The sequence below is a fragment of the Ptychodera flava genome, chromosome 8 (genome assembly GCF_041260155.1).
Source record: "Ptychodera flava strain L36383 chromosome 8, AS_Pfla_20210202, whole genome shotgun sequence".
Lineage (NCBI taxonomy): Eukaryota > Metazoa > Hemichordata > Enteropneusta > Ptychoderidae > Ptychodera > Ptychodera flava.
In genome coordinates this window covers 37,610,644-37,635,385 of record NC_091935.1, presented here as the reverse complement: position 1 = coordinate 37,635,385, position 24,742 = coordinate 37,610,644, and the positions used below count along the sequence as shown (strand labels likewise).

At 36.8% G+C, this 24,742-nt stretch overlaps 1 protein-coding gene across 1 annotated transcript in view; it reads right to left on the bottom strand.

Moving 5' to 3' along the window:
* The window catches only part of LOC139139242 (insulin-like growth factor 1 receptor), a 156,918-nt gene that overhangs the window by 11,894 nt on the left and 120,282 nt on the right, over nucleotides 1–24,742 (bottom strand). The window lies entirely within an intron of this gene.

The following is a 24,742-nucleotide window of genomic DNA, read 5'->3' as shown; positions in this document are numbered from 1 at the left end:
TAGTAGGGATTATATATTTTGTTAAAATTTTAGCGACAGAAGTCCAGTATATTCTGAACAATTCATTTGGAAGGTGAAATTCAAGGACTTCTTCGGTTTCCAAAATTCAAAGGGACCTTAGAAATTATACCCTTGGTTGGTTGGTCGGTGACGTGATGTGATGTGATGTGATGGCAGTTCATTTGAACTTGAACGTGGTAGCCTGAAGTGATGGTCAATATGGTCATTTTGACTGTACAGAAAAAATTATTATGAGGCCTTATGAAATTGCAACTTGAGTCGAGTATTTGTACGTAACACGTGTTAAACACTTGAACGATTAAGTTTGATGATCTGTAGTGTTTTTATTGTCTTTTTATGTGGGGATTTCCTTTGCACTGTCGCCTGCTATGCATAGACCGGTCAATGAGAAACCATTCTTGTTTATTAAAAGACAGAAACTGAACTGTTCGTAGCCGTTAGATACTGTAATTATCTGTACTAGACTTTTCGTGTAGAGTGCCAGGCGTTAAGGACAAAACCGGAAATGTTACTGTTTCTGTTAAGAAAGTTTCTACAAAGCCATGCAGTATTAATCGGTACTCGAACATTTTCTGAGACTGCATTCGGTCGCCGTAGAGAAGTGAAATTGTATCGGCGCCGCCATCTATGAAGTATGCTTTAGACTTTGTGTGAACAGCCTTATTGCAACCAGAACCATGTGAAGACAGACCTAGTCCCATTCCTTGAAGACTTGACAGCTGCTGAAAAAAACAAACAAACCGTGAAAGGTAGTGTTTTGAACATTTTATTGGTACTGTGTAGTGTTCATAGAACCGCCGTCTTAGACAACGTACAGACAAGGTTCGTTCAATGGTGGATTGGTGCCGTGTAGATATGACATACAATTGATGTATTGGTGTAGACATGATTTGATAAGAAGGGCAGTCCTGAGTGACTGCAATCACAATTACCATCATGAACATTGTTCCTAATATCAATTTCTTTCAAGACCCTATTGTAATTCAACAATTTCCTACCTATGGTCTTAGAATAGGTATAGGACACTATAGGAGGGTCCTGAAATGTAAAATAAGGTAGTGCTTTGTCCATAACGTCCTTGTTGTGTAAGATATTGCTGATGTTAATCATGTCAATCCCTTTGGTAACAAATTAAACCTCAAGGGGAAAAACAAGCTCTGCTGACTATTGGTGCTTTCTGTCCGAACAGGTTTGAATAGGCGATATTTGCCTATATCCATAATTATGGCGATTAACCGGTATTCGGGCAGCAGAGGGTCGTATACATTTATAGCTTCAACAGTCAGAAAAAGTGATCTTAACTTCTGCACGGAGCAGGCAAACAATGCAGTTCTTACATTATGAACACCCAAAGGTTGATTTAACATGGGTAGTAGATCACTGAACTGGGGATTACTGGTGTTATTGCTGTGTCGATGGCCATGACTTCGTCGTCTTCTCTGGTGAGAATTAAACAAACCCATGACATTGAAAGTATTTCCCCTGGGGCTAGATAGGTTACCCACACCTAGTATGTTATCATTACAGCCATAAGGCATAGCTGTGCCAAGTTCAGTGATCCAGTGGTGTTCACGTTGTTTGCAATAACTCCTACTCAGTATTGAACTATTAGAAGGATGGTATTTTTTTTCTAATATTCTTACTTTCATATTCAATACTGAGTGAAGAGGACCATTGAAGTGAGTGTAAAGGTAGGTTGGCAGATTGTTGTTAATTCCTGACTTTTGCCCACACATCCTCTTAGGAAGGTTTTCCCCGGTCTCGCCGACATATATAAGACCACACAAAGTGCACTCTATGCCATAAATGATGTTCTTAGATTGGCTTGAAAGGGACTCAAATGCCTTTGTGTGGTACGACTTTTTGGACAGATTACTCCGTGTCACAGTGGCAGTGATCAGAATATCACATGTCTTGCAATTTCTAGTCAGACACTGTGACACAGAACGATCACATTCCATATTTTCCTTAAGAATGTCATGTAGATTTAGCCTAGGGCTCAGTCCAACTGGGGTTAGACATAGGACGTAATGTGTTGTAAGTCGCTGCATTTATTATTTACGCGCCAGAGAACAGTGGAGGAAAGGACTCTTTTTCGACATTCTCGCGTCAGTGCAGATATATATCAGTTTTGCAGGAAATGTTGGATTTCATGCATAGCTCCTTCAATCTCTCTTTAAAATGAAAGACAGAAATTCATTACAATAGATATAAGTATTGCTATATAAGCATTGCTGAGATACTTGTATGCATTTATAAATTAAGTGTGGGAAAAACATTAGCAAAGTTGTAATTTACGTAAGTTATGAATGCAATGAAATGGACGATTATTGACAGAGAGATAGTGAAACACAGACACACAAACAGACAAATAGAGAGAGAGGAATACAGGACAGAAGATAGGAAGACAGACAGACGTCAAATATTTACAAGGTAGGGGAATGCACACTTATCTGAATAAGAAACGAAATGATGTGATTCGTTTTCTGCTGTGAGTAGCAAGCCCATTTAAGTGTGGTGAAATCAACCCGGTTCCGCAGACTAAATAACTTCCAGGGGGCGCAATATTGTTACACTCGCAACAAAATTGCAACATAAACGTACGCGCAATTGTTTTTGTTTGTATGTTTGTTTGTTTGTTTGTTTGTTTTATATATATATTTCTACGTGCGGTTTCTGTAGGGGTTATTTTGCTGCACTTAGGCCACGCCCTCAGCAGGGTCTTCGTTGGCGCGCTCTGACATCACAACGCCGGGTTCATTTACATCGAGCAGATGTCCCACACCGTTTCATCTCTTCTACGTACCTGCTGACATAACAAAGAAAGCCCTCTATGTTTTCAGTGCACTTTACGCACGCTAGCCTTCCGATCCTCACCAGTATACTTTCCCGCTAGCGCTACGCCCGTCGGCGAATATTGCTCGAACCAAAGAGTATGCTGCAAGCGCCGCCTGCTTTGTTAAACGCGGGAATTTGTCAGTCTTGATTTAAATACATTGTGGACTTCTACCCCGAGAAGATAGTGCCTATGAACACATCCAATGCGACACTACCACAGTCACTTGTGATTCGACACATGAACGCCGCTTGGTGGTACACATAATGCATACCACACAGCAGCGGCCATCATATACGGAACCACAAGTGACTGTGACAAATACGCTCTCTCTGGGCATTTCTCCCTGATTGTTCTGCTTTCAACCCGGAAGTGTTGCTCGCTTCGATCATTTGGCAAAACTTGTAGCTTTGGCTGGCGAAACCGAAGTTTCACGTCAAAATTTTTATTCGCACTCGTGGCGAATCATTTTAATATAATTTTTGCCACATTCAAGTTTTCATCGCATTTGCGAGTATGGCTAGGGTTAACATGAACTATCAGTATGATACTAATTACGTAAGTGAAAAAAAAAATTCTATAGGTTACTCCCCGTGGGGAGCTTACGAAGGTGTGAAATACTCACTTCTCGTTATAAGATACAGCGTCGGGCAAACATCGGAAAGGCGAAAAAAGTCGACTGGACAGAGTTTGGGGACACGCCCACATAGCGTTTTTCCTTTGTCTTGTTAAGTAATCGCGCCCACTAAATGATAACAGAAATGAACATAACTGTTCTATAGACCATTAATGTTATGTCAGGTTATGTGAGTAAAATATTAAAAACCAAATCATAGATTGATATCACTACACATATAATGAATATTTATAAGATAGATATAAATTAGTCCAAGACAAAATTTCTTTGTCTCACTCAATAACGTCGGAGAGGAAAGAACATCAGTGTGAACACTTAAAGGTGTGAAGATAATGTGAAGATAATATTTCAGATAGGAAGTGGCAAGGTTTGAGCTGACCCTCTCACCCACACGATTGCAATCTTCACTGAATAACATAGCCGCGAAATGGTATCTCGCATCTCAATCCTTATACAATAGGCTATGTTATTGAGCAAAGTTATGAGGTTTTATGACGCTCGATATCAGAATTGTCACTGAAAGTATTTGTCAACAAATAACCGAGGTGTTTTTTCTTTTCAACAACTCGCAGTTTAACTCTATTGAGATGAACAGCCGGAATATGCTCAATCATACATCGCTTGAAAGTTACACATATACATACAGTTTTCTCTGTATTGAAAACAATATCATGAATATCGCCATAATTGCTACAAATAGTTAAATCCTTCTGAGTTCCTTTCACTGACGGACTTATCAGACATATATCATCAGCATACATAAGATGGTTAACAAAAATACCACCGATGTTGCCACCAACCTCAGAATTAATCAATTTATGGCTCAGATGGTCCATATACACATTGAAAAAAAAATGGGACAAGACATTACCCTGCTTCACACCGTTTTTAACAGTAAAATGTGTTGAAATACAGGAGCCCCATCGAATAGAGATTTTCTGTGTTCTGTACCAGGTTAAATAGTATCTCACATAGCAAATAGGAACATTACGGTTGATCATCTTCTTGAATAATGACCAGTGATTCACATGATCGAAAGCTTTAGAAGCACCCATAAAAGTAACGATAACATTGCTACCATGACTTCTATAATAGCTAATTACCTCTTTCAGGACAAACATACACATATCAAAAGAATGACACGTTTTAAAACCAAATTGGTAAGGTGAAGATCCAAGAAACGACTCAATCATATTCAAAATGACTAATTCAAAAACTTTCGAGGTAATAGTAGACAGAGCAATCGGGCGATAATTGTTCTTATCGCCCACGTTTTTGTTCTTATCCTTAAGAATGGGCACTAACAAAACTTCAGATAATCCAGGATGACATACATTATGAATAAGCATTGAGGTGAGACACATTCTCAAAAGTACAATTAACTTATTACTAGCATATAAAAAATGCTCAGATGAGAGAGAATCTGGACCAGCAGATTTCCCTCGTTGTAACTTGTCAATGGCATTACGAACAGCACTAGATGATACAAAACTCACATGATCAAGGTTGCAATCGTCAACCTTATCTAACACGAATTCTTTGTCTCTAACCGAGTGAACCACATTTAAGAGATCACTAAAATGGTTCCGCAACATTTCAGAGATATTGACATCACCACTGTAGCCAACTACAGTATTGGGTCTAGGCGGAGTTTGTGCATTAATTCTGTGGATGGACTGCCAAAATGCATTACAATTACCAGCAAACAAACTACTCCCAGCCGCATCAGCTTTGATTTGCTCCTCATTGCGTCTGCAACTTCTTAAAGCATATTTAAATTGCGCATGCTTACGACGCTTGAATTCAAATAGGGGCCCATTTCTGGGTTTTCCACTTTCACGCCACAGTTTAAATGCATCCCGAGCAACAGAATGGATGTCTTTGAGGTAATCATTCCACCCTGTCACAGTATGATCAGGATTATCACGAATACATGGTGAAATCTGAAGACCTGCTGAATACAAGCTATCAATAATATCATCGTAAAACTGAGAAAAACACTGCGCATTATTTGTGTTTGGCAATGTACATCCTTACAGCAAAGACTATCAGTTGAAATATGAACCTCAGCAAGAAGCATGTCAGAGATATTACGATATTCATTACGTTGATTACAGTTTAACTTAGACCAATTTAAAGATTTCCCAGAATACTGCTTATTGTTGTTATTGAGATTTTCACATGACGGCAATGTACCAGAATTGAGAACTATGCTGAGTGGAAAATTATCAGAAGATATTACATCGTATAAAACAGACATCGAATTAAAGTGTGAGTCCTGCCACATTTTGAGACTTTTTCGTTTGACTTGGGGCATATACTATAGTTCTGGTTGACAATTAAATTGGTATTAATAAAACAAACATTTACACACAAACTGAAGCTTATTTGGGCGGTTTTTAGACGGTTGTATTATGTTATTGCGACGAAAACACAGGAAAAGTTGCACTTTTCGATTTCCATCATGGCGACATTTTCCGGAAATTGCCGAGCTCGCCCCGTTTTGGCGTAAGTAGCTGTGACGTCACTAATAGAACGGGTGATGGTGACTTCGTGCATTGACTATGGAGATAGTGATAATTTCATGAGTGAAAGCAGTGCAACTGAGAATATCATCGTCACAGAAGATATGACAAAGCTGTTCAGAATTTACAGGCCTGCAAATTTTAACAGTCGGAACCTTAACCTAAACGAGAACAAGAGCGGAACTCTTGTTGACCGTCGCGTCAGTGACAAGCCCACCGTGACAACAGTCAAACACACCAGTGCACTACCGTACACACAACCGCAAGCTAACAAAATATAAATATAAGTCTAGAGTTGCCATCCCACCTTATTATTACTTCTCAACACAAATTGCCTCGTTCAAAATCTGTATATAAAAATTTGAATTACACCATGACGCTTGTAGATAAATGTAGTAGAGATCAAGTTGAAAATTGTCCACCGTTCATAACACACATCTTTCCTATCATAGTATCAACAGCTGGAAGTGGAACAGGCTGAGGGTCATGTTAGCATAAACACCAAAGGTAGTATTCTCGCCGCACATGAACATTGGCACTTTTAAAAATATGTGACCGTAAAGACATGTCTAGCCAAATTCTCGGGAAGAGATAAATTAAAATTGACATGATGTAAATATCGGGCACACTGGCACCCGAGGCTGGGCGGCTCAGCCGGCCATTTCTGTGACGGAGTGATCAGCTACGCTTCCGCAGTTTTTTTTCTTGATTAAGTGTCAACGATATAAAGCACAGTGTTCATTGTTTCATGACTGCGAAATTCTCAAAGAAGCTAAAATATTTTAGGGGAGACTTAGTCGAGCAGAAGGGAACAGATGACGACAACGCGACTGCTTCGTCAACAGTATAAACTTCTTTGCTACACGTTGTGTCACTGTTACTGGCAGCGCCGTGCTGTATTATACACAACCTATCGTTCAGTCTCGCAAAGAGTCAGTCAATCACTACGTAAACTTTTTAGGTATATAAAATTAGATATCTCCTAACGTTACTAATTATAGAGTCACACATGCATGAGATCTAGTACTTGTATTCATTTATTTATTTACAATCACTTTGACATCTGAATCGGCGATCAGACTACGGGGATGTGAACACGGCCATACTTCTCCGCGGCCCCCGCATCCTTGACATGTTTTGGGCAACCTGTCGCAGTCTTTCTGCTGTTTTCGCTCTTGTCCACAGTTTATGATGATACATGCGAAGCTTTCTGGTGACAATCAGGTGCCGCCAACTAAGCTGTTCGCGCAAAAAGGTGTTCGTGCGACGTTTTTCAGCGGGCGGGCAAATTTCAAAATTAACCAGCGGGCGGAGAGAAAAAATCTATATTTACTGTGGGCGGGGAAGAAATTTCACTATTTTCAGTGGCCGGGGAGAAAATTTTTGACAGTGGGCACCGGAACATACGTAGAGGGAGGGAAAGCGGCATGGTTGATAGAACTTGAGGGAGATTTAGCGCCTAACTTAGAGGGGAGCAATGTACCAAGCTATACTGCCAGCTGCTCCCACGGTTTGCATTGATCTGGGTTGCCTAGTAGCATCTAGTTGGCAATGGGAAATTTCAGTTGTGGGAAGAGGGCAGAGGGGAGCTTAAAATGTTGCGGGGAGTGGGGAGCGGGCAGACTATAGATACTGGAGGGCAGCGGGCATCAAAATTCAGTGGGAGGGCATATTTTCCGTGTATGCTAGTGGGAGGGCAGTTACGAACAGCTCTACTTTCCCCTCCAAATTTTGGGTCAAGGTCAACAATACGAATAATCGGTATATCAGCCTTCAAAACATGTTTTGTGATGATTTTGCGAAATTCATGAAATTTACCAGTTGGCAGCACCTGGACAATGGTCGTACTGGTACGGCATTGCGATTACATAATCGATGTAGTAACTCCAGGAATTAAAGTCTATCTTACTGTACATCTGGCTTCCGAACCGTGTTTATTCTAAGTCACGGCACTCGAAAATGTGCACCGCAGAAAACGCTTGTCTGAATGCCTCTTTTTCCGACCCTTTCTTGTAATTTTGTCAAATTCGGCTAATACATCATCCTAAAATGCAATAAACTGACAATGGCTGCAGTTACTTCAGCCACCAAAGGCGTTTACTTCTCACCATGTTGAAGCCACAGCGGTAAGCATTCGCTATGGCCGAGGTGAACACACTCACTCGTATATTCTATTAGTTACGTCATTTCCGGTGGCAATGCCCGCTAATTCCGAAACGACCCGAATTTTATTTTATTTATTAAACCTTGTTTAACGAGGGTAGCCTGGTAAGCTTCAGTAAAGATGCTTATCTTCCCCAGGGCCCTCAAATGAACATACAAACTGATACAAAGCAGAACAACATGAAACATGACAAACAAAGCTAGAACAATACAATGCACAGAAAAAAGTGGCCAGGAGTCACCACCTGCACACAGGAGGAAAAAAATGCTCAATCACACTAGATAACAAAAACAAATTTAACAAGAAAACTAAAACTTACAAACACAAAAAATTATACCCAATAAGCTTTCAGGTAGGCAGTTTTAAAACTGCTTAATGAGTTACTAGATCTTATATTTCAATCGACATTATTCCACTGATTGGCACTATTTACAGTAAAGCCTTTGCGATAAAAATCCTTATTTGTTGCAGGAACCACTAACAATTTTTGCATCTTGGATCTTGTAACTCTTTTATGATCAATTTCGGTAAAAAAACTTGTCATATATTGCGGTGCAAGATTATTTAAACATTTAAAAACCATACAAACATTCTTATAAACTATTCTATCTGGTAATGGCATTATATGCATTGTTTTAAAAAAATGCTCGGTCGAAGCATTATACCTTGCATCACACATCACTCTGATAGCACGTTTCTGAATCCTATGCAACCTTTTCATAAACGGTGATGCTCCCCAGAAATGATAACAGTAATCCAAGTGTGGTAAAATTAGCTATTATAAAAAAGTTTTCTTATATTCATAGGTAAAAACTGTCTTATTCTCTTGAGCAAAGCAATATTACTATTTACTTTTTTAAAAATCTTGTCACAGTGCTGCTTCCATGACAGGTTTTCATCGACAAGCGTACCAAGAATCTTTTCACAGTGTACTGCTTGCAATTCCGTTTCACCAAGATTACAGTCTAAAGTTTGTTTATTCAAATGTCTACGTCTTTGTTGCGTTGTTACAATCATTGTCTTTGTCTTGTCACAATTAATGGCCATTCTATTATTCTTACACCAATTATGAACATTATTTAAGTCTGAGTTCAAAGTTGTCTCAATTTCTTGAATACATTTTGCACTGGTAGTTATGGTTGAATCATCTGCGTACATGTCAATGTTATTATCAATATAAAGTGGCAAATCATTTATGTAAATGATGAAAAATAAAGGCCCAAGTATACTACCTTGGGGAACGCCAGTCAAAATATGTTGCTTTGTAGAGTAAAAATTTCTAAATTGAACCAATTGCATGCGATTTTGTAGGTAAGATTTAAACCACCGAAGAGATTTACCATCACACCTGTAAATTGATAATTTTTCTAACAATACACTATGATCAACCAGATCAAAAGCTTTCTTAAGATCCAAAAACACTACTCCATTAATATTTCCATTATCCATAGCCTTTAGCCACAAGTTGCTAAGTTTAATCTAACTTCAAAGTCGCGCAACATATTGCATTTTAATAATATTTAACCGCGTCGTTTCATTGGGGTGATGCATTTATTTGATAAAGTAGGGGTGGCAAAATCATATAGCATGGCTCATTTTAAGCAAAATTAACTTTGAATTTATGCGGGACATACACTTTAATACACAGTGAGTAGAGAATGACGATGTACAGTGGTCAAGCCATGAAGTGGTACCATGTACGTCACTGACATAAGTAAAAGGATCATCTCTCAGAAAAAGTTTATCAGAGATAAGATAGTCATACTCATCACAGAAACTTTGCAGAGCTGTACCAATTAGTGAATCCGTCGGCATTCAAATCACAGATCATCATTTAACTATAACAATCACTAGATTGAACAATGGCGTGAGCCTTAGCCAATCGCTCTATAAACTCGTCATAATTTTCACTATTACATGTCGGCATATACACATTGATAATAAGCATTATACAATTTGCAATGTTGAGCTCAATGCCTATAATTCTGTTATCATTAAAGGATCGGACTTTAACAACATGACTTATCGATTTGCGCCATAAAAACGCAAGACCGCCATACGGTCTACCTATTAATAAACTCTCACAAGTATCAACAGCAGATTCACCAAAGTAATCAAAATCTTGGTGAATCTTTTGTAGAAAGGATATGTTATCACTCGTCAACCAGTGCTTCTGTAATAAGCAAAGGTCGTAACCGTCACACAGATCGCGAACTGCATTCAAAGAGTTCTTGACAGAGCGACATCACGGGCATAAAAATTACCTGCTATTAATACCAAATCAAAATTTCCTTTCTTTCTAATCATGTCATCATTGTAATTTACTACACGAATAATCCCATTTTTCTTGCCAGTACTTTACAATAAAGAACCCTCTGGTGACACATACACTATGCATACAATAGTATCACGTATACAGATTCAATCTTCAACGGGACAAATTATATTTACAGAATAAAAGCAAATTCATTTTACAAACACTGTGACTCAGCCGGAAAATTTACAAAAAGTTGAAGTTCACTTTGCAGAAAAAAGACTCATCACGTGGCTAAAGGGACTAAATTAAACATACAAGATCATTTTTAACGTCAGGGTTTGACTGATATTTTTAAACAGATTGGATTCCTGAAAACCAACGGAACCTTTGTGTTATTTTCTGACGAAGATCCATGACTACTCCTTGAAACTGAACGGGGCAGACCAAGTCTCTATATTTTGGCATGCTTTCAGTTATCTCATTAAACATGCACCTCTGTGCGCCATAGCAGGAACGAAAGTACTCCAACAATGAATTAATGCACGAGAGCAAGAGAGTTCATAGAAAGGCTATGGGTACCAAGTAGAATCAGTCAAACGACAAAAAGTACATTTTTGACCTCTATATCAAAAATTAGGTCAATCAATGTGACCCTGTTGGTTAGGGTTTTCAATTGATTTACATCAAATGATTTTGAATTTTTTTCAGTTCTTAGGTGTGTGCTTATAAATCCACATTCGAAATGAATTGTTTGAAACACCATGGCAACTATTATTCGTGATCACTGATTGCTTAATTTATTGTTAGTAGTTGAGAATCGTGCGTAGCTGTCTGTTCTCTATGCCAGTTTTGTTAGTGAGCAGAATGCCGAGTTATTTTATATACAGGGGCAGCCTAGATTCAAAGTTGTTTCTGTGCTAGAGCACTTCAAATTAATATCGATTGATTTCGGGCAACCATATTGATTTTTTGAGGTATTACGCTTTCATCCAAATTGTTGTAATTAATACACTGTGCCTTTATTTTGACGATATCCCATTTTCTCACTTCATTTAGAAATAAATGAGCGAAAAGTCATTAAGGCGACAGACGAAGAAAGTTATGTCATGACATTAATTTGATAGATCTGTGGCTCATTTTCAATAAACTTCCATATATGCATAGCACATAGTCGCAATCCAGACATGACATCGGTGAATTAGAGAATACGCACTGCACATCGCGGTCACACTTCTTATCGCACTCATCGCAGTCATACAAGGTGAGGCCCTTTTGTCCGAGATCTGGATTGAATGCAAAGTATCCATAAGTGGCCTTTTGTAAGTTGGTATTCAAAGCGTGCTACTTGTGTACACCAATATACAAAAGGTGAACTTTCAACCATGCTCTTACATCCTCCAGCAATGTCAGTCGGCCTTATCCAGTGACCCAAACATTCACGATGTAGGTTCAAAGGCGTGAAGATTTTCTGCTGGAATAGCCTAGATTATCTGTGTGACATGAATTTGTCTCCATCGTTTGATATAATTTATTCTGTACTATGATTTGAGTCTAAATGTAACCCTGTACATATTTTTTTAAATTGGACATCTCTCATATATAAATTGTTGAGCGACTGTCAATGCTAGATACAATTTTCGCCGTAATGAGGAATACAGAGAGAAATATTTTTGCAGTTAGTTCTGTGCATTAGAACATACTCATACACATTCGTTTGTGAATCATATTTAAAGATGCATATATATTTACACAAGTTTAAAAATATAAATAAAAAAAATTAAACTTCTAGAATATATTTGTGACATGTTGTCCTTTTAGCATAGATGTGGGGAGAAAGATTCAATAGGAATCAGTTAAAATATTTAGGAACTGATCGGGGGTTGTTGCCATCACACACAACAAAAATCAGAACCATTAACGTATTCAATCGTGAATCATGGATTGACTGTTTAACATAATAATAGGTCGCATTTTGTTTGTGTCAAAGGAAGGATCCTCAGCGCATGCTCTAAATACCTCATTCAGAGAGAAGAAGTTTCAGGTGAGTAGAAACTTTATTTCCCCATAAAAGTCATTCAAGGTCAAATTTCAGATAGCAATGGAGTTGGTACTGCACTCTGTTTCAACGTATCACTCTTGTAAATTTGTATTTGTTCCAGCGAACATTGTTCTTGAAGAGTGACCGCTGCTACTTTGCTCTGAAAGTTGCCACTCAAGTTTTGTTGTAATGTTTTCTGAGGAACCTAGTCATCTAACGCTACATATAATGTGATATGCACTTTGATTACGTATGTAATATCGGTCTCCTGAATACCTTGGTGTTTCTAATTTTTGTAAATTTATTTAGCGCCGCGTTATAAAGTGGCCAGTTAGAGTTATATATGTCTGTAATATTAACAAGACATTGCACTTTTGTCACAATAATGCCCAGTGGTGAGATTTGACCTGAAGTTTGCATGTCTTAGTGAGTCGCTGTGGCATAGTAGTAATCTTGGGTCGCAATGAAAGATTTTATCAAACAAGTTATACATATTTACTCTTTTCTCGTGCAAACGAAACGAAGGAATCAAACAAAGAATTTCGATACAATATTTTCGAATGGTCAGACAGAAGAATATAAAGCTATTATTTATGTGTCTTTTCTTATATTACTGACGGAATGGTTTAAAAATTTAGAACTGAAAATTCATGTTGAAGTTAATTGAACATTGAGCATCAGGTGAAGAAATTTACCTTTTGAAACATTTAACCCAACTAATGCCAAGTGTTTGTACAGTACATTTTATGAGATTGAAGTCAAAAGGGTTCTGAACACGAGATAAGGAATTCACTTCTTCAGGGCCCGATGGGCAGACGACACTAGTCTGAAAATTTGAAGCCGTCGGCGACACATTACATGTCTTACAATGAGGTCATGGCAAGTAATTCTCTTTGTTAGAGCTTTCAAGAGAAGATGGATTGTTTATCGCAAGTCTTTTGTACAGCGATGTTCTATCTGTGTTGTTCAAAACACAATGGCATTATTAGTTTGGTTGTTAACTACTGAAGGCTGTTATTCAAGCAATGTGAGCTATGGCTGATTCTGCAAACTCCACAAGACAATCTGTACTTGTGTTGAATTATGTGCTGGCCTCAAACAAATAACACTGCATAAAAACCTTATAATACTTACTGTATTAACATGGATTATTGCCTGCATTTTAGCTGAAGAGTGCATATACAGATGAATACAGTCAAGAATCCATTTTTTGTATTCAGCAAGCCTGTATTCATGTGGATTCATGTGAATTCACGTGTATTATACTATAATACAGGCAACTCATTAATGTGAATTTATCTGAATTATCGGGTTTTCATGCAGTGTAAGCTATTATGACTGTTTAAAACATCGTTGTCTTGGGGAATGGGACAACAACTAAGCGTTAGTAGACGGTTTATTATAGGCTTCGCTACTTGCCAGTTTTCTTTTTCTAATAGAATTGAAAACAACAACATTAAGTATGGCTACATTTGGCAAGATGATGCAGACTCTACATGCCATGCAACATCTTAATACATTCATGCAGAAAAGTGATTTTAGACGGGTATTTCTGTACGAAAATAACAGGAATAAAGCAAAGAAAAGCAGACATTAGACTCGCATTTGTAGACGAGTACAAAATCATACAGATAAAATTCTACTCAGTCATTAACTAAGGTTTACACTTGACGTCCCTTACTTACAATAAAGTTATAATATCTCGAACGCCATACAAACGGAACTTAGTTCTTCAACGAGCGTGAATCATGACTTCATAGAATGAAGAGTGGCAGCTTACAGTAAGAAGTCGAGGCTGAGTGAGACAACGACGTCATAGAACACGTTTTATAATCTAGAGAACTGTTTAATTGTTTCATTATGGAGATAAACATCATGATGATGAAATGCAAAAATCTGTATTTGTATCTGTATCAGTATCTGTATTTCATTAAATTGACTTGAACCACCATAACAGCTCCGTCCGCTAAAATTTAAACAGGTTTACGAAAATTGGCTGGTTTAGCAGACGACATTTTAACCATTAAAGCCGTGAGTAAATCAAGCAAAAGCGCTGATGTGGGTCAAGCAAGGACATCTTCTTTGTTAGAATTTTCAATAGAAGGTAAATATACTGGCGATCGTCATTTGTATAGCTATATCTCAGCTAAAGTGTATTTCGGTAAACTCTAATCCAATTCAGCTCTTTCCAAACACGCTGACAATGTTTCAGTGGGAAAATAACTGGGGCCGCAGAAAATCAGCAAATATCGCCAGATATCAGTCACTGAATTTCAACAGTACTAAGCTTATTTCTTCTCCAAAAGCTGACCGTAGGTCAGAGGAAGACTGTATTGTTCAAACATCGATATTTTGTCAAGAAATGTTAGCTTTTTTTTACATGTTAGCCTTTTTTACTTGTGACTTAAGCTTTGACCGAATTGTTTTCGGGTCATATTTTATTTCACAAAATGAGCACTACGCACGATTTATTATGCTATTACAATTGCAACCAATCAAATCCTGTCCTAAGCTTTAAATCTATCCTGATTTCGATTGCGCTCGATCGTCTTACGGTACGGAGCTCGCGCGGAGAGGGGCCGCCATTTTGTTTGTTTACCCTGAGAGTTTCCATGTCAACAGCCGTCGCGCGCGCGACATCGCTGTCACGCCACTACCTGGGTAGACCGTGCACCCGGGGGGATACTCTCAATATTTTTTATACGGGGTGTGCGGCCCATCTACCCATGTACCCAAGTACCTCATCTACCCATGTGTATTGTCAAAATCAGACCGATAGTTAGGGAATAATGCAGCGAGCAAAACACAAAATAAGCCGATCAGTTGTCAAGTAGAATACTAGCAAACAAAAGTATTAAAGGCCCGTGATTTGCAAAGTCATTGAATTTGTTCAAGTTCAAATATTTCCAATAATTTCAGATATTATTGCTACCAGTAAAATGATATTACCTTGCACTGTCATAAAGACAATATTGTTACAAAACAGCCTGGAAATTTTACATAGTGTAATTAATCTTAAAGTTCCCGCAATTTTCCAAAACTTCACATATTACAATGGAAATAGAGAATACCTTGTCTCAGTGAAGTATATTTAGTCCCATGAGATCTATTTGATGGAATCATGTTGGTCTGTGTAAAATTCTTATAGGTTTATGCATTTGTTTCACTGTCTGTTTGAAAATTCACATGGGGGCGGCCACATTTTGGTGTGGCACCACTTTATTCTTTATCTGTTAAAACTTACATATGTGCTCACATTCGTGTAACTTATACTCAGATATTTCAGTGAGTACTTCTGCATGGAGTAATATTAGTTTGAAAATAAATTTTTGAAAATTCTGCCTAAAGTTGCAGCTCAAGGGGCTTTAAACTTACAACCATGAAAGTATTGCCATAAAACAGTACACTCTCACCCATACAAATAATTACTGTCATAAGTTTCTCTTATTTTATTGCTGTGGATTACCACATTTATTGCCAGCAAAAAGAAACTGCTATTTTCATGAGAGATATGGCTGACCCCCTATTTCGAATTTTAAAAACAGGATGACCCTCCCCCCTGTGCGCGGCATCGGTAAAACAAAGGTGGAATAAAAATCATATTATATATATATATTATGTTTTATATATATTTTATTTTAAACAGTCATTCTGTGTTTTAATGAAATTTGTGACATGTCAGTTGTAGGATAGGGATTTCAAAGTGTCAATGTTGAAGTTTGATAAAGTATTTTCAATGAGCTGTGAATGCATTTCACACTTAAACTTAACTAGATGTCCTGATCTGTTGTACAGAAATGGATGTCAATCATTAATATCAAAGAGGAAAAAGCAGTTAATTAAAAAACTTGATGGTTGTTAAGAATTGCTAGCCATCAAATTAAATCTCCTGAGAATCCATAGAGAGCTATTTTAGCCAAATCTGATGTGTGCAGTGTCTGAGAGGACCTTTTCTTTTAACATTATAAAAGCACAGCTAATAATGTTTGGAGTCATAAAAAACATCTAACTACAAAAAACCTGTGACACAAAGGAAAATAGTTGCATCAATGAGAACATAAAAAAAAATCTTGTCATTTTTAGCTCACGTGTGTAAACTCGTGGCTAATGTCATAGCGATGTCTGTCTGTCTGTCCGTGTGTGTGTGTGTGTGTGTGTGTGTGTCTGTCTGTCTGTCTGTCTGTCTGTCTGTCTGTTTACACGATAACTCAAAAACGCCTGAACGGATTCAAGTCAGATTTGGTACACAGGTACTATATGCTACTTGCAAGAACTGATTAGATTTTGGTTTGTGTGGCTGGCATATTAATGAAGTTATGCAATATCGTTTTTTTCCGTACAATGGTTTCCCTATGGAGACGGTAATGACAGTGTAGACATATATCAAGAAATACTGCACAAAATTTCATGAAAATTTTGACAGATGACAATATAAGAACATTATGATGATACTGTCAGTGCCATGTCAATTATTTGCTCATTTGCATATTAAATGAACTTTTGTTATTAGTGTCATAACTCTGAAATTCCTGCACCAAACTTGATGATACTTGCAACAAATATTGATCTGATATATATCTAATTATACTTAGAAGCATTAGGCAGTGTCAAGTTAATGAATAGCTCATTTGCATATTTTATGAAGGTTTGTAATTAGTCATATAACTCCGACATAACTTCACCAAATGTGATGAAATCTGCTGCAGATACTGATTCGACTGATATCTAACTGTAGTGCAAAGCATTTAGTAGTGTGAAATTAATTAGGGTTCATTTGCATATTTAATGAACTTTTTAATTAGGTATATAACTCTGACATTACGGCAACCAGGTCAGTAAAATTGGGTACATATATTGTTTTGATAAATATCTAATTGTACTGAGAAGTATTTGGAAGTGTCAAGTCACAAATAGGTCATTTACATATTTTATGAAGTTTAGTAATTAGTGATATAACCAAAGGGTCCTCAGGCTCCGATGATGATGATGATGTTGTTGTTTTTATTATTGTTGTTGTTGTTGTTGATAGTATTTGCAGAAAAGAACAAAGTATGCGCTGCGAAATTCAATACAGCCTAACTATACATGTGCGTTGCAGCCTAACTAAACTATGCGTTGCAAATTCAATACAGCCTAACTATACATGTGCGTTGTTGCCTAACTATACATGTGCGTTGCAAATTCAATACAGCCTAACATTACCCAAGGGTTGTCACTTCATTGCCACACACTTTTTTCAATCGCCAAAAATGCACCTAGCAAGCATCGAAATCGGTAAAATTCGACGCAGGGTCAAAGCACATTAGTCCTTCTCAATCATACTCAGACATTTTTACCTCTTGCCGATGAAAAGCGACAAATCGGCAGGTTTTTCAATGCATCTAGTCGTCTCTTGATTCCAGATTTAAAAGGCAGCGCGAAAGATCTAGTCACGTGGGCGCATTTCAAATCGAACCAATAGCAGAGCTGGATGGGCCCAGCGTGAAAACCCGGCAGTAACGTAAGTTTCTCATGTCTTTTGAAGACTATGGGTGACACTGTCTGCGTTCGTCTGCGTATGAAATTCTGGTAACTTTAACAGTTCCAGTTCACCCATAGCAAGAGAACGTTCTTTCCAAAGACGTGAGAAACTTACGTTACTGCCGGGTTTTCACGCTGGGCCCATCCAGCTCTGCTATTGGTTCGATTTGAAATGCGCCCACGTGACTAGATCTTTCGCGCTGCCTTTTAAATCTGGAATCAAGAGACGACTAGATGCATTGAAAAACCTGCCGATTTGTCGACTTTTCATCGGCAAGAGGTAAAAATGTCTGAGTATGATTGAGAAGGACTAATGTGCTTTGACCCTGCGTCGAATTTTACCGATTTCGATGCTTGCTAGGTGCATTTTTGGCGATTGAAAAAAAGTGTGTGGCAATGAAGTGACAACCCTTGGGTAATGTTAGGCTGTATTGAATTTGCAACGCACATGTATAGTTAGGCAACAACGCACATGTATAGTTAGGCTGTATTGAATTTGCAACGCATAGTTTAGTTAGGCTGCAACGCACATGTATAGTTAGGCTGTATTGAATTTCGCAGCGCATACTTTGTTCTTTTCTGCAAATACTATCAACAACAACAACACAATAATAAAACAACAACATCATCATCATCATCGGAGCCTGAGGACCCTTTGATATAACTCCAAAATAACTGTACCAAATGTGATGAAATCTGCTGCAGATACTGATTCGACTGATATCTAACTGTAGTGCAAAGCATTTAGTAGTGTGAAATTAATTAGGGTTCATTTGCATATTTAATGAACTTTTTAATTAGTGATATTACTTCAAAATTACAGCGTTAAATTTGATGAAACTTGCTACAGATGTTATTCTGATAAATATTCAATTGTACCAAGAAGCATTGAGCAGCGTCAAGCTAATAATTAGCTGATTTGCATAGTTCATGAAGTCTTAAAATTAGTTATATAACTCCGAAATAACTGCAAAAATGTGATTAAACCTGCTGCACATACTGATACAACAGATATCTAACTGTGTTTTAAAGTATTTAGTGGTGTAAAGTTAAGTAAGGATTCATTTGCATATTTAATAAACTTTGTAATTAGGTATATAACTCTGAAATTTCGGCACCAAAAGTTTTTGAAACGTGCTACATATATTGAATTGATAAATATTTAATTGTGCTATGAATCATTAAACAGTGTCAAGTTAACTTGGGGTTTATTTGCATATTTAATGAACTTTGTAATTAGTGACATTACTCTAAAATTACAGCATTAAATTAAATAAAACGTGCTATAAATGGTGATCTGATGGATATCTAATTGTCCCATAAAGCATTGAGCAGTGTCAAGTTAATTAACAGCTCATTTGCATATTTAATAAAGTTTTGTAATTAGTGATTAAACTCTGAGAGTACTGTGCGAAGTTTAAAAAACCCTGCTACATATAGTGATATAACAGATATCTCATTGTTCTGTGAAGCGTACTACTATCAATGAACCTGGTGTAAAACACGTGAGCATATTCAGTTCATATCTGGTTCTATTTCTAAAATATTTCACTGTATCAAATATATATACTGTGATATATTTGTGCATGTTGCTTTCTCATACTGAATTTTCATAGAGAAAACAGAAAAGTATCAGGAATTTGTCATGCTTTTCATATGAGCAGCAGATTTCATGATGGTACACTTTCACTAAGCAAACATCAAGATATCTCTGACATATATCTTTGATTTATTAAAGTATGGCACCCGAAGGGTGCGCCGAAAAAATGTGAAACATCCTTATATCTCTGATATTGTGACTTATATATTACAGTCATGAGACTGAAGGGCGTGCTGAAAAATGCCTGATATATTAATTAAGTAATGCGCTCGAAGAGCCCACTGAAAAATATTGAACAGACAGATATAATATATCTCTGATATGTGAATGTCTGATATATTTAAGTCGGCTGCGCTGAAAATTATGTAAAGTTATGCGCCCAAGGTGAAAAAACGAATTATGCCGTATAAGTCGACCCATAAATGATCCATAAATTGTAATATGTGCGTTTATGCAAATTTTCGTCCGATTTACGTCAAACATATAACGAAATCCCATTTAGTACAATTTTATGCACATTTTTTTCAGCTTAAATAAACAGTCTGAAATGCACAACTTTGTAGCGCTCTTAAAGGTAATGAAAATACCTTCAACATCAAGTATCACATTTTCCTATGTCATTAAATGGTAAAATTGACAACGATAAATGATACTTTAAGATGTTATTTCTGAAAACAAACCAAAAAGATCTTCTATATGGCAGCATATAAGTGGAAAATTAAATCCTAGGTTGAGGATAAATGCGACCTTTATGTTTCACGCACATTTGTATACAAAATCTACTTTTTGGCGTGTAGTTTTCGGAAATGAAAACAATAGAAAGTTTTCTCTCCTTTTCAGACCCTAAAGTTTGTAATTTTAACGGTAATTTATAACAATATCCAAGTTCGTTTCGTTTCGTACTTCGGTATATGTCTCATGAAAGTGATCATAAAGGCACCGTAAATGTTTTCTAAAACTAGTCATGAAAGTTCGACGAAACTTGTGATAAATTTGTATTCCATGTTTGCATTGTCAAGATTTTATATGATCTTTTTTAATGTAGACCTATACGGGAGCTATCAGTTTCTCTGTCAAAATAAAATCTTTCACGATTTTTGCAAAAAAAAAATTAAATTGCTTAATTAATGGACAAATATCTGAGCTGAACTTTGTAAGTATGATTTTGTTCTTCGTGCCGGATCGATAGGAAATAGGGATAGAATATGAAGCTGCGCCACGCTATCGATGTACAAATAAGTTACTACATGATTAAACCAGCATAGATAGCAGCAAGTTTCCGTCACAAACGTAAATATATAAATGACGGTTTTACACACACATATAATACATATATATATATATATATATATATATATATATATATATATATATATATATATATTTATACGTCATCGTATATGAGTTTTTTTCGCGGAGCCGTACAACTTCGAGCCAAAGGAATGAGTTACCTTTGTACAGTTCGTAACATAATTCTATTTAATGACTGTTTCCAAATTCTTAAAATGTTCATTCAGGGATACAAAACTGTTGATTTGTGTAGACCGATTGACACTGCTTTCTACTTACAGTTTTCTATCACAATAAAATCACAAGTTATAAATTTTTAGTTATTTATAACATTTGACAATCACGAAGAATAGAATTAGCAATTTCTTTCCTGTACAGTGTGGAGCTTGTTTGTGTCTCAAAATTATGGTAAACTATAACAAGTGTGGTTGTTTAACGTACTTTATTATGTTGATATCATTAAGTATACAGAGAGAAATGTCGTTTCATCGATGATGATGATAATAATAATAATAATAATAATAATAATAATAATAATAATAATAATAATAATAATAATAATAATAATAATAACAGTAGTAACAAAAATCAGAAAGCAGCGACTTGAGAAAATATGATATTACGCCATGGCTCCAATCCTTTACGTACTACCGCCGCCTATCTTAGTATTTTCCCTTACTTTCGTTTAAGTTGGCCGATTCCTTCTATCAGTTGTGGCGGCCTCTAGTGTTGTAATTTGAACATTTTCCCGCAAAGCTGGAACAACTAACATTTCAATAAGTGCTTTGAAAAGATATCCAGCCGCCATTATGATTTATTAAAATTTATAACTTATTAGTGAAGTATCTTTTGCAAAATTAGTGCCATTATCGTGCTTTTCAAACCAATTATTAAAGGGGACAGCATATAGCTTAGGCTTTTGATTATTTTTTTTCATTTTTTTTTGTTTTTGTATTTTAATTACAATTTCTTCTAAAGTATGTTGAAACACTTACGATTAAGCTTGTCAAAATAGCGTCTTTAGATGTAAAATACGTTATATTATTGTTTACACTTCAATTATCAACAAAAACAATGCAGTTCACATGTTCAAACTGCGTTTTTCTCGAGGGTCTATGGTACATCCAAACGCTTTGGTGAGTAGAACGCCAGAGTTGAAAGAGATATTACGGTACTTAACATTGACAAAAAAATTAGTGAAAAAATTAAAAGTTGCAGCTACTGGCCCGAGTGGACAGCTAATATATATTGTTATCAACAGGAGTGTTGAGAAGAACACGTGTGTGATGGAAGCTGTAGAGTAAAACTCTTGTACGGCAAACACTCGTCAGCAGTATATTGTAATTTTCAGTTATCGTTGAGCGTTCTTCCGTATATCATATGCGTGGCACCTGCAAGTGACCGCTCACTTTCACTGACGATATTAATTAATTATTTTATAGGAAAGATTGTAATTCATATATGCTCATGTTTTCAGCCATTGAAATTATCGTATGACAAAGGATTGGTCACATTGAATCATGTAAGGACCTGCCTCAAAGTTTACCTGGCGATAAATTGGTTGGTTGTGATCGTTCAGTCATGTTGTAGTCCTATTACTGGGTAAAAATCTTTTTTGCTCTTAAGGCTTTGGTCTATCTCTTTTGTATCTGGTATTGCAGTTTCTATATTCATCTTCTTTCTTTTAGTACAAGGCAGAAATAGATCGAACTCATTGAACGCTTAGTCGTGACCTAAACCTTTACGTCATATATGCCCAGTCCTATTGGAAGACTAGTTTGATAAATTTTTGATAATGTTTTCGGTAATTAAATTGAAGCAACGGCGAGATGGTAGAACGACATGACCTATGTTAGTTTTGAGTGATAACTTTGAAGTTAGAAACATGTATACAGCCTGAGACTTTTCTCTAACATGGAAATATCTCAGTGTATATTATTAAATAGTTTGGTCGGACTTCATATTCAAGGAATCCCTTCATTGTGACACACAATCATACGATGGATATCTTCCTATAAATTCACATCAATTACTTTACATTTCTAACATCACACATTAAACAAAATAAGCAGGTTGTAAAACGTTTCGACATCCACTAATCTTTGAAATTCTTACTGGAAAAGTACACACATTTCAGCGAAGTATCAAAACGAAACAACTCAATTTGTGCAGACAAATTCTACCTGTCATCCTTAGAAAACCGCAATCACACTATATACACTGTATATACACTGTATACACTGTAAGACTATATATAAAAGTAAGCTACCAGTTACTTCATTCTAAAAAGCGTCTTATATGCAGCGAAAATATCAGGTATCTCACCAATAATAACAACCCAGAATCTATTTTACGATTGAAAATTGACGTATCGGAGGAGTGATCATGACTCGTTGAGGAATACTACTAAAACAGGCAAATCATTGACGATGAAAATATGGAATGATATGTCAAGGATTGCAGCCCAGAAACAGGCAAATCATTGACAATGAAAATATGGAATGATATGTCAATGACTGCAGCCCAGAACAGGCAAATCATTGACGATGAAAACATGGAATGATATGTCAAGGACTGCAGCCCAGAAACAGGCAAATCATTGACAATGAAAATATGGAATGATATGTCAAGGATTGCAGCCCAGAAACAGGCAAATCATTGACAATGAAAATATGGAATGATATGTCAAGGATTGCAGCCCAGAAACAGGCAAATCATTGACAATGAAAATATGGAATGATATGTCAAGGATTGCAGCCCAGAAACAGGCAAATCATTGACAATGAAAATATGGAATGATATGTCAAGGATTGCAGCCCAGAAACAGGCAAATCATTGACGATGAAAATATGGAATGATATGTCAAGGATTGCAGCCCAGAAACAGGCAAATCATTGACGATGAAAATATGGAATGATATGTCAAGGATTGCAGCCCAGAAACAGGCAAATCATTGACGATGAAAATATGGAATGATATGTCAAGGATTGCAGCCCAGAAACAGGCAAATCATTGACGATGAAAATATGGAATGATATGTAAAGGATTGCAGCCCAGAAACAGGCAAATCATTGACGATGGAAATATGGAATGATATGTCAAGGATTGCAGCCCAGAAACAGGCAAATCATTGACAATGAAAATATGGAATGATATGTCAAGGATTGCAGCCCAGAAACAGGCAAATCATTGACAATGAAAATATGGAATGATATGTCAAGGATTGCAGCCCAGAAACAGGCAAATCATTGACAATGGAAACATGGAATGATATGTCAAGGATTGCAGCCCAGAAACAGGCAAATCATTGACGATGAAAATATGGAATGATATGTCAAGGATTGCAGCCCAGAAACAGGCAAATCATTGACGATGAAAATATGGAATGATATGTCAAGGATTGCAGCCCAGAAACAGGCAAATCATTGACGATGAAAATATGGAATGATATGTCAATGATTGCAGCCCAGAAACAGGCAAATCATTGACAATGAAAATATGGAATGATATGTCAAGGATTGCAGCCCAGAAACAGGCAAATCATTGACAATGAAAATATGGAATCATAAATATGTCAAGGATTGCAGCCCAGAAACAGGCAAATCATTGACAATGAAAATATGGAATGATATGTCAAGGATTGCAGCCCAGAAACAGACAAATCATTGACAATGAAAATATGGAATGATATATCAATGATTGCAGCCCAGAAACAGGCAAATCATTGACAATGAAAATATGGAATGATTTGTCAAGAATTGCAGCCCAGAAACAGGCAAATCATTGACAATGAAAATATGGAATGATTTGTCAAGGATTGCAGCCCAGAAACAGGCAAATCATTGACAGTGGAA